This window comes from Pan troglodytes, chromosome 19, assembly GCF_028858775.2.
Source record: "Pan troglodytes isolate AG18354 chromosome 19, NHGRI_mPanTro3-v2.0_pri, whole genome shotgun sequence".
Classification (NCBI taxonomy): Eukaryota; Metazoa; Chordata; class Mammalia; order Primates; family Hominidae; genus Pan; species Pan troglodytes.
This window is the reverse complement of record NC_072417.2, coordinates 56,815,575-56,830,146: the sequence shown is the minus strand read 5'-3', so window position 1 is coordinate 56,830,146 and position 14,572 is coordinate 56,815,575. Positions and strand designations below refer to the sequence as shown.

Sequence of the window (14,572 nt, the reverse complement as noted above, 5' to 3'; positions counted from 1 at the left end):
TTTGTATGATTTAACAAATACTTTGCTCTACACTATATGCACCAAAGCCTTCAGATTTTTTCGCCTTGACGACACCTTTTTATTTTTTCTTTTTTACCTTTCTGTAACATTTTATATATTAAATACTTAACTCTCTAGAATCCTTTTCCACCTTCTTAAACTCTCTTCCTTAGTTCTTTTTCCTTTTCCCTTTATGTTGATATTTCCCAATATTGTGTCATCAGATCTTTTATCTTTTTTCTATCTGCATGACTTACATTATTGTCTATATGCAGATAACTCAAACATCTGAGTCTCAGCAACACTGACATCCCTCAAGAGCATGTGAAACCCTAGTTCCAAATGCCCACTGGACTTCCAGATTCAAACATTTATACTGCACCTGCTATGTTCGGGAAATAGAGCCTAGAGAAGAGGCTGCAAAGACAAGGAGAGCCCACAAATCTCCACCAAGAAACATTGGATCTGCCAATTTCAAAATATTTCACCTTTTCCCAAGTCAGCTCTTCTTCCTGATCTTTCTTTTTCTGTTACCAGCACAACTATCATTTTAGTTGCCCAGCCATGCCTATAGCAGTAATTAATTAATTAGCTCACTTAGCAAGTGAGGGATCTGATAAAATAGTAGTACGCAGACTCAGCTATGTATGAGAATCACACAGGAAGCTTCAAAAAATACTGATGCTTATTTCCCACCCCAGAGATTCTGATTTAATTGGTCTGGTATCCCAACTGGGCAGTAAGAGTTTTATCCCCTCCCCAGGTGGTTTCTAATTTCAGCAAGAATTAAAAGTCACTGTGCTAGACACAGAAAGAGCAGCATATAATGACTGATTGTGTGATGTGAGAAAAACAGTCAAAACTTTTTAAAAAAATAAACTTACTTCTTAGTGATATCATCTGAGTTAAATATATATTCCCTGGATGGCAGAAGCTGAATCAGCTTTCCTAGTGCACTTGTCTATTCAACTCAACTCCAGCCTTTATAATATTTCCAGAATGCATGGAGAGAATATAGCCATACTGTCATTTAGGCATTCCCATGCTCTGACCCACACAGTCTTTGTTGTTTTTGTTCCACACACACATTGGTTAAACAGGACTACCCATTGCTCCCTAGACATTGTCTCTGATCTAACTCTGCCTTTGCCCTTACTATTCCTCCCACCTTAACCATCATTCACTCCCACCTCAATCAATCACAACTCCACCAATCCATTAGCTCTAACGATTGATGGTGAACCAACCTTGATAGCATGCCCCTCTGTATGCCCAGGAGTAATTCCTCACTCTTCTTAACTCCAAAGCACCCCTTATTATACTTAACAAACTCTGTCTATGGAAAAGTTATGAGTACCCTCATCATACACTTCCAATCAGATTTTAAGCTACCTGAAGGCCAAAGGTAAGATCTCTTATTTCTACGTACAGGAATGAAGGAGGGAAAGCTGAGGGCTCCAGAGTCATCCTGCCTGAGTTTATACCCAAACTCTGCCAATTACACACAGAGTGTGTGACGTTTAGGCAAGCAACTTACCTTCTGAACCTGTTTCCTCCTCCTTTGAATGAAGATAACAATAGGACACACAAGATTGTTATGAAGGTAAAATAAATAAATATATAATATATATTTATATATATTATATATTTATAAATATATATATGTATATATAAAGCGATTAGCACAATAATTGCTCCAAATGGCATTAATGATGATGGGAATCAGTGTTTGGGAGTCTAAACTATATCAAGAAAGATATTTGGTTGTGAAGGTGACAGCATCTCTGTGTAGTAAACAGAAGGCAAATAAAAGCTCTTGGATTTGGAAAATGTTTATTATATTTTCTAACATTACTCCCTAGGACAACTCAAGTTGTTATTGCAGTTTCAATTATTCCAGACAGTTAGTCCTGCTTCCTGATAGTATGTAAATTTCCCAGCTTGGTGCCATCTCTAAGATTCTAAATTTCATTTTGCACTAACAGCTTTTCCGAAAACTCTGCCACTCAGAGACCCCTGTGTCCTAAATGCTGTTTCTTTGTGGAGTACAATGTTTTTAATCGGGTGAAACAGTGATGGAGAGCGTGTCAGATTTCCATGCAGGATACACTCATTTGTGAAGCATGCAATCCCGCTGTTAAGACTGCAGTGAACCAAGAGAGCAACAAGCTATTTCTACCTAGTGGGCTGATAGCATTACAGCCTCTGGATCTGAAATGAGATCTATTTTAAATTTAATTCATTTTCTGAGGGATACGTAACAAGAGCCTCTTCTGTATGCACCTGAACCAAAAGACCATAAGCCATACTGACAGCGAGGCGGGGGAATGTGAGGACGCAGAGGCAGCTTCCTCAGGGACTCCCTGTTGCCAGGCTGCCATCTCTCCCAGCAAAAACAATCTTGCTGTTTTTTATGCCCACTTGAAGTACCAGAGACATAACAAAGAGTGCATCAGTGTGTCGAAGCTGCAAACAAACGGATCATCTGCTCTTAGAGTGGCTCTGTAAATTCTTTTCTCTCCTTTATCATCAACTTTCCTCTCTGTGGTGGAACCTTCCTATCAGCACTGAAACATGTTCAAGTCCCTCTTATCTTTAAAAGTAAAAATAAAACATAAAAAATCTACCCTTGGTCCCACTCCCTCCTCCAGGGACTGCTCCACTTCCTCATCCCCTTCAAAAGGCTTGAACCTACTCTCTACATTCACTGTGTGCCTTCCTCATGCCTCATGCATATTTCAAACCACCTCAACATAGATGGCTTCCAAATCTTCATCCTCCGACCTCATGAGAACCATGCTGAGGTCACTAATGACTTCCAGGTAGCTAAATCCATTCCTCAGCTTATGTGGCACAATTAACCAGGAGCTTCTTCTTTTCAGGAGCGCTTGATCACATCCAATTACCAACGACCCCTCACTTGATGTCCTCAGCCCACCCAGACCTGCCCTCTGAGTAGCCCGTATCCAAATGCTGACTCCACCTCTTCTACCTGCATTCTCAAAATCTCTGCAAAACATCTTCCAAACTAGCTGTCACCTCCACTGCTTAAGTGATCACACCAGATACCCAAGAGACATCCTTGACCCTTCCCTTGCTGTGGTCCATGCTAACAATTGCAGGGCCCAGAGTAAGAATATGTATGGTGCTCATATGCATACGTGTAGCTTTTATGTTTGTGTAAAGAATCAGTGTCATACTTCATTCATATTGGGTCTAAACCAGAGTAGCATGAGTTGTAAAGTGTAGCAAAATATCCCTCAGCTGCCATGCAAAATCACTCCAGAGACCACACTAACTTAGGAGTATCCCAGCGCTAAGCAAAACAATGAAGGTGGATACTGAACACATTGAGAAATTGCACTTCGTTTCACTCATGTAATAGACGAGATAAAGATTTTGACAAGTCCATTAATTCATCTTTTCTTTTATGGAGGCATTTGCTCTGCTCAGATCCTTCCTGCACTGGAGAGCAGTGTTAGCAACAGCACAAGCCAAAGTCTCCACAACATTCAGATACTTTCGTATAGAGGAGCCAGGTTGAAGAGATGGAGAGAAGCATCTCCCTGGAACCTGGCCAGTCTTAGTCTTGAAAGTGGATGTCTGAGGTTATGGGTAAGTAACTTGCCTGGGCTGAGAGAGACCCATTTGTTTATTTTTATTTTTTCTTTTTTTTTTTTTTTTTGAGACGGAGTCTCGCTTTGTCGCCCAGGTTGGAGTGCAGTGGCTCGATCTTGGCTCACTGCAAGCTCTGCCTCCCAGGTTCACACCATTCTCCTGCCTCGGTCTCCCCTAGTAGCTGGGACTACAGGCGCCCGCCACTAATCTTTTGTATTTTTAGTAGAGACGGGGTTTCACCATCTTAGCCAGGATGGTCTCGATCTCCTGACCTCCTGATCCACCCGCCTCGTCCTTCCAACGCATTTGTTTATTAATACCTTTATTTTTTGTGAGTGTTTGTGAAGTGAGTAGTCCTCTACAACAGGAATTGGCAAAATTTTTTGTACATATTTTAGGCTTTCCAGGCCAGAAAGGCCACTGTAGCAAAGAAGTAGCCACAGAATGAATGACTGCAGCTGTGTTTCAATAAAATTTTATTTAAAGAAAAAATCAGGACAGGGGCCAACTTTGGACCATGGGCTGGAGTTTGCCAATCCCTGGTATAACATATAAGGCCCAGAGTCGGATCTCTTTTGCCCCAAACTAAGGATAGTATTGCCTTCATTCTCTGCTTCTAATAAATTATCCTGTTCTACTTTACACCTTAAATATGTTTCAAATCCATGCACTTCTGAACATTTCACCATCACCACCCTGATCAACACTGCTTTTATTTCCCACGTGGGCTGCATTTTGGAATAGCCTCTCAATAGGCTTCTCATTTCATTTTCACTCACCCACTCTCCTACCTCACCTCTGCAGCTAAGGTGATTTTTCTAAAATGCAAATATGACCACGTTGCTTCTCAACTAAACACTTTTTCGTACTGTCTCTGAAAATCAAAGCCACAGTTTCAACAAAATCTATCAGCCCCTCAGCAGCCTCAACAAAGGCCTCCCTTCTTCTGGCCCCCTACCCTCAAGCCGCAGCGACTTGGTTCACATCTTCAGATGCTTAAGTTACCTTCCTTGCCGCATGCCGCCTCCTCACCTTGAAAAACCGTTGCTCCTCTTTATCTGGGAAATTCTTACCCTTTGCCCGGGGCTCCTCTAAGAAGGGAATTTCTTGGCCTCCCACATCAAGCCTGGCATCATCATTTTTTTTCAGCTACTTACCCCAGTTTAAAAAAAAAAAAAAAAAGAATTGCTTAAGTCATCAATCGCTGAATAAAGTACAGGCTCAATGAGGACAGAGCAATACCCTGTTTAGTCCATTGCCAGGTGCACCCAAATCAAGAACATCTTATTATATGAGGAGGAGTTAAAGAAATTAGAAATGGAGATGGGGGTAGTAGAAGGAGAAGGAGCAGGCACCAAACAGGGAGGAGAGAAGACAGGGCGAGTCATGCCTTCAAACACATCAAAGTGTTCCAGGTAAAAGTGGCCACAGGCATAGTCTACATGGCTTCAGACAGAGATCAGCATAGTACCCACAGCTGGAAGTTAATGTGAAGGTTTAAGCCTGGAACTTTTAAGAAATATCTAGGCCAGGCGTGGTGGCTCACGCCTGTAATCCCAGCACTTTGTGAGGCCAACGCAGGCGAATCACGAAGTCAGGAGATCAATACTATCCTGGCTAACACGGTGAAACCCCGTCTCTATTAAAAATACAACAAAATTAGTCTGGCATGGTGGCACGCATGTGTAGTCCCAGCTACTCGGGAGGCTGACACAGGAGCATCGCTTGAACCTGGGAGGCAGAGGTTGCTGTGTGCTGAGATCACGCCACTGCACTCCAGCCCGGGTGACTGAGCAAGACTCCGTCTCAAAATTAAATGAATATCTAATGATTAAAACTGTCCAGCAGCGGAACAAGCTGGCCTTATTGTGGCAGCCTCCCTAGGACTGTGCTGTGAGAGGAAAATTGTCCCTGTAGGACCAGAAAAAGACTTCTCCGTCCTCTGTCTCTGACGGCTTTTGCAGGAGCAGGCCGGCAGTTCTGCTCAATTCTTTTGTTTGTTGCTGTAACTGTTATTGTTATGGAATGTCCACCTAAAAACTAAAATAGGACACATACAACTCCAGTCCTTGCAGTCGATTCTTCACCCTGTAAAATTACGTACTTTGTTGTGGGTCAGATTGCGTCTCTCAAAAAAAAAAAAGATATGTTGATGTCCTAACCCCCAGTATCTCAGAATGTCATGTTATAGGGGGACAGGGCCTCTATAGAGGTTATCAAATTAAAATAAGTTAACTGGGCCTGCAATCCCAGCACTTTGGGAGGCTGAGGCAGGCGGATCGCCTGAGGTCAGGAGTTCGAGACAAGCCCGGCCAACATAGTGAAAACCCATTTCTACTAAAAATACAAAAATTAGCCGGACATGGTGGCAGGCGCCTGTAATCCCAGCAACCAGGAGGCTGAGGCAAGAGAATCGCTTGAACCTGGGACACAGAGGTTGCAGTGAGCCGAGATCATGTCATTGCACTCCAGCCTGGGTGACAGAGTGAGACTCTGCCAAAAAATAAAAATAACAAAACTAAAATGAGGTCATTGGGATGGGGTGAGTCCTAATCCAATATGATTGGTGTTCTTATAAAACGGGGAAATTTGGATGCAGACGCACAGGGAGACACACACAGAGGGAAGATGAGGGGAAGACGCAGACAGAACACCATCTAAAGCCAAGGCACCCCTCAGGCTACCAGAAGCCAGAAGAGAGACCAGGGACAGATTCTTCCTCACAGCCCTCCAGAGGCACCGAGTATGCTGTTACAGACCAAATTGTGTGCCCTCAAAATTTCTATGTTGAAGCTCCAGTCCCCAGTATCTCAGAATATGACTGTATTTGTAGATAGAGCCTTAGAAAAAGGTAATTAAGTTAAAGTAAAATCACTATGGCGAGCCAGTCTGACTGGTGTCCTTATGAGAAGAGGAGATGAGGACACCTGAGTGACACCAGGGATGCCCATACAGAGAGAAGGCCGTGTGAGGACAGTGAGAAGACAGCCATCTGCAAGCCACGGAGACAGGCCTCAGGAGAAACCAACCATGCTGACACCTTGATCTTGAACTTTTAGCCTCCAGAACTGTGAGATAATGCATTTCTGTTGCCTATGCCCCCCAGCCTGTGGTATTTTATTATGGCAGGCCCGGGAAACTCATACATTTTCTCACAGCACTACTTTGGTACATGTCGCTTTAAAATTGTATTAAACATGCATTTTCCCATGAACAATATATAATATTGCTTTGGACGTTTCTTGACTTTGTATGGATGGCATTGCATCATGTGTATCCTTCTCAGCTTGCTCTTTTGCTTAACGTTATTTTTATGAGATTCATCCATGTGCATTCATGCTGCTGTCACTGGTGCTTTTTCATTGCTATATAGTATTCCATTTTACGAGTGTGCTACAGTGTATTTACCCATGCCGTGATGATGGGCTTTTAGACTGTTTAGAGTTATTCACTATCACAGACAATGCTCCAATAAGTATTTTCTCAGTCCCAGTATGTAAGTGGGAAATGGAAGTAAAGGTGAGACTCAGTTCTCCTTCCAGCATGATCGCCATATAAGCTCTTAAAAAAAAAATTCAGCAAATCAAACAACACTGACAGATAACCCTGTTCCAGGCAGCCACTGACATGGAAATTAATGCAGGACAGAAGATGCAGTTTCTACTAGGGAGAGTAATCTTTACCTACAACAAACATTTACTGAAAGATCATTCTGGGGAAATGACTTAAACAAGGCATTGAGAATATAAAGATGAATAGGACGAAGCTCTTGCTTTTGTGGGGTTCACAATCTCATTGGATGGTTCCACAGACAACAAAAAGGGTAAACAGTAGGGAGCAGCTTACACTAGGAACCAGATGAGTAGTGTGGGGGAGCAGTGCTCTGGGAAATTGGGAAAACTCGCTTTGGGCTGAGGACAAGGTCTTCATACCGGACTTGAAGATGACTAGACTCAGAGAAACACAGAGAAAAAGGGAACTACCCCATGTGGGAGTTGCTCTCAGTAGCAGAGATTGGAAAAGCATGTGGTCAGCTTAGCAGACAGTAGTTGACAAAGGTGTTTGTCAAGGAGTTGTAGGAGAGAGATTTAGAGGTTGAATGGGGCAAGATATGGATGCCTGGGGAGATTGTGCCTGATCCTCTAAGTATAAGGGAACTTTGAGGATTACCTATGAAATGTTGAATGCCCACTCCTAAGAGTGTGTGAAGAGAGGGCAACCACTGTGTTCAGGAGATGATATGGAGCCCATTTCTACAACAGGATGAAGTTGAGCTACCTCACCTCTAAGACCCTATCCTCTGCATCTAGCTCCCATTTGTAGAATGAATGTATTATGAGGAATGAACAAAAGGCAACCCAGTAGATGGTGTTTAAATACGAAGGCTCCAGACTGGGGCTCAACCCTCATCCTTACCATGAGTGTCCTTTCTGAGCCTCTGTTCCCCCTTCTGTAAAACAGCGAGGATAAATGTATAGACACCTGGGACCACACAGGCAGAGTCCCTGGTGCAGTGCTAGCCTGATGAACGTTCAGCAACACGATGGCCCTTGTGAGGTTGAAGCACCACTTTAGTAAGGCAGATCAGATAGGACCTTTGATAATAACACCTACCACAACCCATTTTATGATGCTTTTATTTCAAAGTGTTTCCATCTCAACCATCTTATTTATTTCAGCACATAATACCTTGCATTAGGAATGCCTTGAGAACTTTTAGCATCATCAAAATAGATACATGGTATGGGATAGAATAGGGCATGATCCAAATTCTTCATGAATTTAGGAATCCATTTTGGATTCCCTTGTTTTTGGAGGTTCTTCAGAGGCAGCAAGGTAGCTCATTAGCCAAACTGTCAAGTGCACTTAATTTTTTTTTTTTTTTTTTTTGAGATACAGTCTCACTCTGTCACCCAGGCTGGAGTGCTGTGGCACAATCTCAGCTCACTGCAACCTCCACCTCCCTGATTCAAGCAATTCTCCTGCCTCAGCCTCCTGAGTAGCTGGGATTACAGGTGCACACCACCATGCCCAGCTAATTTTTGTATTATTAGTAGAGACAGGGTTTCACCATGTTGGTCAGGCTGGTCTCAAACTCCCAGCCTCGTGATCCACCCGCCTCATGATCCACCCGCCTCGGCCTCCCAAAGTGCTGGGATTACAGGCATGAGCTACCAAGCCCGGCCGCACTTAATTTGTCATCCTGAAACAGGAGAAAAATCTCCAAGAGGTCTTACTTCCTAGTCCCAGCTCTGCTCATCACTGGACAAACTGCTTTTCCACATCTGGAAGGAATGGGAGAAAAACTATCCCTCAAAACTCACTAGAATCTGTTCTAAAAAGGAAGACTGTCTTACTCATCTTTGTATGTTCAGAGGCTAGTTTGGGGCCTACCCAGGCAGTTGTCTGGGACATGGTATGGCCCAGACTCAAGAGCACAGGCTTTGGAATCAGGTAGCCTTGAGCTCACACCAGGGAATAGTAGGCCACTGCCAGCAATGAGCCTGTGAGCAAATGACCTAACCACTGGGCCCCTCACTCTTCTCATCTGTAAACTGGGCCAATAAATTTGCAAGGCCAGTGAGGATTGGTGCTCAGGGGTGCAACAAACCCAGCACAGAGAAGCCACACTGCTGATTTTCAAGCCTATGGCTTAGAGAAGATTTTCCCCAAATAGATTTTTCTGAGCACCACCTCAGATTCGCCTCTGATGTTTTAAGCATAAAATGCAGATTCAGAGCTCTGTGCAAACCTACTGAATCAAAGCAGAGATTAGCTTTCCCATTCTGTATTTTTAGGAAGCTCTCCAGGAAATTTGGGCGTGCACTCAAGTTTAAGTGTGAGGCCGGATTTAGGTTCTATTGGATGGATAAACCGCTCCTCCCAGTAAATTATTACACCTGGCTTTTACTCTCAGGCATCAGGAAATTGGGATGAGAAGCTCCTGCTTAGAGGAGATGGCAACAGCCCTGTCAGGGGCTTCAAACACAGTTAACACTGTAGGAAAGACAGACTTGGGAAGCTTCCATGGAGACCTCGAAGATCCCCTGACACCAGGCAGGCGGCATGAAGCACAGAGATGCCTTTGCCTCCCAGCACACCACAGATTGGCAGTGAGCTTCACTTGAACAAGGCCATGCACCTTGGTAATATTCTCCTCATTTCCACAGACCTCAGCCAGCCAAAGTTCCCGTGCTAAGCGCAGAGACTCCTCTCCTCCCTTGATCTTAACGGGGCCACGTTCTTCAGGCAGAGCCGATGATGCAAAAAAGCCAAACACAGAAACATTTAAAGGCATAAAGCAAACACCATTTTTAGCAGAGGTTTCCTAAAATGACAAGATTGTTTGCAACGTTTTTTAATGACAGCGATGATGATGACAAATAATCCACCGTCAGTAGGAAGCTGAGCTTTTATGCTTCCATTTTGAATAACGTCCACTTTAAAAGGTTAGATTGCTCTGCAGTGAGGTTAAAACCATTGTTATTCCTCCTCCATCTTGGAATAGATAAAAGAGTATTTCTGAAGACTCCAAGAAGGTTGTTAGAGCAAGAAATAAATGTTGTGTGGATTTTCCAATGCTGTTGAGCAAAGGTGAACTACTCTAGAAGCAAGTGGAAGGTCAGGACGTAAATCTCTCTAGCTGCAGACGTATCTAAACGTTAGTATCTACGGAAGGTCAATTGATTGGCTGCGAGTTCAAAATAAATGGGTCATATTCTCAGTGGCTCCTAAATCTGGTCTTGCAAGACCTTAAAGTTTTTCCATTTATTTGAAAGAGTGGGAGACAGTGGTGTTTGGTGGTTGAAGAGGGTGGGGGATGTTTGCTGATAGTACTGACAAGCAAGGTGAGCACAGTCTTTTAAAGTGGCACATTTTCAATAGCTTTCAGTTGAAATGTTGGTGTGAAAGTTATTAAGAGAATGGTGATAGACCATTAGGGGAAGCAGTGTGAAAGGGAGGTCAGGGTATTCAATACGAGCTTGAATCATAGGGGTCAAATAAGGAGACACACAGAGAAACAGGCACAGCTGAGGCTTTGTAAAGGTGCTCTCACCCTGGCCAATGCCCAGCACAAGCCTCAGGGTCCACTCCACCTCAGAAGCTGACGGTGACACCTCCTTACAAAGGCTTGGTACTCTTGATGCTAAAGCCACCTTCGACTTTTAACTGGGGGTGCAAATAAGGGTCAATAGCGAGAAGGAGAGGTCAAAGATACTCAAAATAATTAAGCTTCGTGCCACTAAAAATTTAAGCCAATGGAAACATATTTGAGATGGCTGTAACAGGAAGAGAATCCTATCCTGGGTAGGAAATTCAAAGGTGTTTGCCCCTGGGAAGATTTCATCTGTACCCTTCATATTTAGAACACCATCTACACTGCTGAGTGTCCAAAAGCCGTTCTTTCTTGCATTCTGAACTCTGTATTCTGGTCTCAATCCTTTCCCATGAAATATAAAGAAAATTCCTGAATGGACCATCCAGAGAAGCATGGCAATCCCAATGCCAATTCTAGTGGGGTTAGCTTAGGAAGGGGCACATGAACCAGCCCCGACTAACAAGCTTATCTTGCTAAGATAAGAGAGCAAGTCTTTTGGGATTTTCTGGGAGCTATTTCCTCCACTGGAAATAGAGAGATACAGGGGAGAACTCTCTTTCTCTCCTAGAGATCGTCTTGTCTGGATGCCATACTTGGAACTGCTGAAGCCATTCTGAGACCATGAGAGGAGCCATTACTCCAAAATGGAAAATGGGAGAGGTGAAAAACCTGCCCAGCTGCCCAATCAACCAACCTTAGAGCTGCCCTATTTCAGGTTTTCTTGTTAAGTGACATAATAAGTTTTCCCCATTGCTTGTAACAAATTGAATTTGGAGGTTTTGTTCCCTGCAGCTTAAAGTACCCTCACTGATGCAAAAACATGAACATTCTCAGGTTGATGGTCAGACTTCATTCTGCCTTTGTCTCTTTAAATACATAGTTCCATCATTAGGAGAACACATGTACAACACCCAAGGTCAAATGGAGACTGCATAGAAAGAACAGGCTGGCAAACCCATTGGAAAGTACAGCTTTCTCCTTGCCCAATCTTACCAAACTGAATGAAATTAAGAATAGCTGGCCAGGCACGGTGACTCACACCTGTAATCCCAGCACTTTGGGAGGCCAAGGCGGGCGGATCACGAGGTCAAGAGATCAAGACCATCCTGGCCAACATGGTAAAACCCTGTCTCTACTAAAAATACAAAAATTAGCTGGGCGTGGTGGCAGGTGCCTGTAGTCCCAGCTACTCAGGAGGCTGAGGCAGGAGAATTGTTTGAACCAGGGAGGCAGAGGTTGCAGTGCGCCGAGATCATGCCACTGCACTCCAGCCTAGCAACAGAGCGAGACTACGTCTCAAAAAATAAAATAAGAATAGCTAACATGTATCTCTATGTACATTCCAGGCACAGTGATGGGCATTTTACAGCAATTATCTCTTTTCATCCTAACTTTTTAGATATCTACTGATATTGTTGTTTTGATGACAATAAGTTACCTGGGAAATATTGATAATCATTCTTGTTAATCATAGAGGATTATTTAATCCTTTCATTTAAATGCCTTATGCAAAGTATGTACACATTCATTCTGACATTTGATTTTCCCAGTTTTTTAGTACATGAAAATTAAAGCTGAGAGCACACAACTGGTAAACAGTGAATCGGAAATTGAATCTTGGCCTCACCCAGTACTCTTCTCACTTTACCTTATGTCTCCCATACACTGTCATTAACAGGGTCCAATTATTTAAAAGCTGGAATAAAAATTATACTCTTGCTGTGGCCTAAAGCCTTGCTACTCAAATATCACCTGAAAGCTTGTGATAAATGTAAAATCTCAAGCCTCACCCCAGACCTGCTGAATAAGAAACTGCTTTTGAGTAAAATTCCCAGTAATTCAAATGTACATGACAGTGTGAGGAGTACTGGGCTAGAGGGTGCAGCCCTCGGAAGAAAGGAAGGCAGCAGTAATTACGGAATGTTAGTCTAAGAGAACTCAAGAAAGACCATGGAGGTGACAGCAAGTGTCTGTGGGGGGCCGGCATGGGCTGTCTGTGCAGTGTTTATATGAGTTTGGCAGTCAGTCTCCTGGCAAAAGTTAATCTAGTTGCTTTGTGTTCCAAATAACAGAAGAGTCATCTTGGCTTAAACATTAGTTCTTACACTGAATAGCTGAGAAACACACTTCTAAATACAAACACAAGATAAATCAAGAGTAAATTGAATTCAGCACCTGGATCCAACCAGTCTAGAGGTAAGCCAAGATCGCACCACCACACTCCAGCCTGGGTGACAGAGAAAGACTGAAAAAAAAGAAAAAGAAAGAAAGAAAATTAACAAAAATACTAGGACCTGAACTCAGCTCTGGATCAAATGGACCTGAGCGATATCTACAGAACTCTCCACCCAAAAGCAAGATAATAGACATTCTTGTCATCATCACGCGGCACTTACTCTAAAATCTATCATATAATCAGAAGTAAAACACTCTTCACCAAATGCAACAGAACTCAGATCATAACAAACAATCTCTTGAACCACAGTGCAATCAAATTACAACTCAAGACTAAGAAATTCACTCAAAACCATACAATTACATGAAAATTGTTCCTGAATTACATGAAAACAGGTTCAGAAACCTGTTCCTGAATGACTTTTGACTGAATAATGAAATTAAGACAGGAATCAGGAAGTTCTTTGAAACTAATGTGAACAAATATACAATGTACCAGAATCTCTGGGACACTGCTAAGGCAATATTAACAGGGAAATTTTGGGGTTTTTGTTTTGTTTTGTTTTGTTTTTTGTTTTTTGTTTCTTTTTGAGATGGAGTATCACTCTGTCACCAGGCTGGAGTGCAGTGACATGATCTCGACTCACTGCCACCTCCGCCTCCTGGGTTCAAGTGATTCTCCTGCCTCGGCCTCCCAAGTAGGTGGGACTACAGGTGCCCACCACCATGCCCAGCTAATTTTTTTATTTTTAGTAGAGATGGGGTTTCACCATGTTGGCTGGGGTGGTCTCGATCTCTTGACCTCATGATCTGCCTGCCTCGGCCTCCCAAAGTGCTGGGATTACAGGTGTGAGCCACTGCATCCAGCCTAAGAGGGACATTTATAGCACTAAATGTCCACATCAAAAAGTTAGAAAGGTCTCAAGTTAACAACCTAACATGACAACTATTAAATAAAAGAACCAGAGAACCAAGAACAAACAAATCCCAAAGCTAGCAGAAGACAAGAAATAACCAAAATCAGAGCTGAACTGAAAGAGATAGAGACACGAAAATCTATTCAAAAGATCAACAAATGCAGGAGCTTGTTTTTTGAAAAAATTAATAAAATAGATGGTTAGCTAGACTAATAAAGAAGAAAAGAGAGAAGATTCAAATAAACACAATCAGAAATAAGGGGGATATTACTACTAACTCTACGGAAATACAAACAAACATCATAGAATATTATAAACACCTCTATGCACATAAACTAGAAAATCTGGAAGAAATTGATAAATTCCTGGACACATACACCCACCCAAGACTGAACTAGGAAGAAACTGAATCCCTGAATAGACCAATAATGAATTCTGAAATTGAGATAGTAATAAATAGCCTACCAACCAAAAAAAGCCCAGGACCAGACAAATTCACAGCTGAATTCTACCAGATGTATAAAGAAGAGGTCGTATCACTCCTACTGAAACTATATCCAAAAATTGAAAAGGAGAGACTCCTCCCTAACTCATTCTATGAGGCCAGCATCATCCTGATACCAAAACCTGGCAGAGATACAACAGAAAAAGGAAACTTCAGGCCAGTACCCTTTATAAATATCAATGTAAAAATCCTCAACAAAATACTGGAAACCAAATCCAGCAACACATAAAAGCTTATTTATCATGATCAAGTAGGCTT

At 42.6% G+C, this 14,572-nt stretch overlaps 1 long non-coding RNA gene across 9 annotated transcripts in view; it reads right to left on the bottom strand.

Moving 5' to 3' along the window:
- The window catches only part of LOC107969247 (uncharacterized), a 310,186-nt gene that overhangs the window by 111,644 nt on the left and 183,970 nt on the right, over positions 1–14,572 (bottom strand). For all 9 annotated transcript variants that reach the window (XR_010153264.1, XR_008540459.2, XR_010153260.1 and 6 more), the window contains one exon: positions 12,893–12,962. This is a non-coding gene — a long non-coding RNA (uncharacterized LOC107969247). The remainder of the gene's footprint in view (positions 1–12,892; positions 12,963–14,572) is intronic.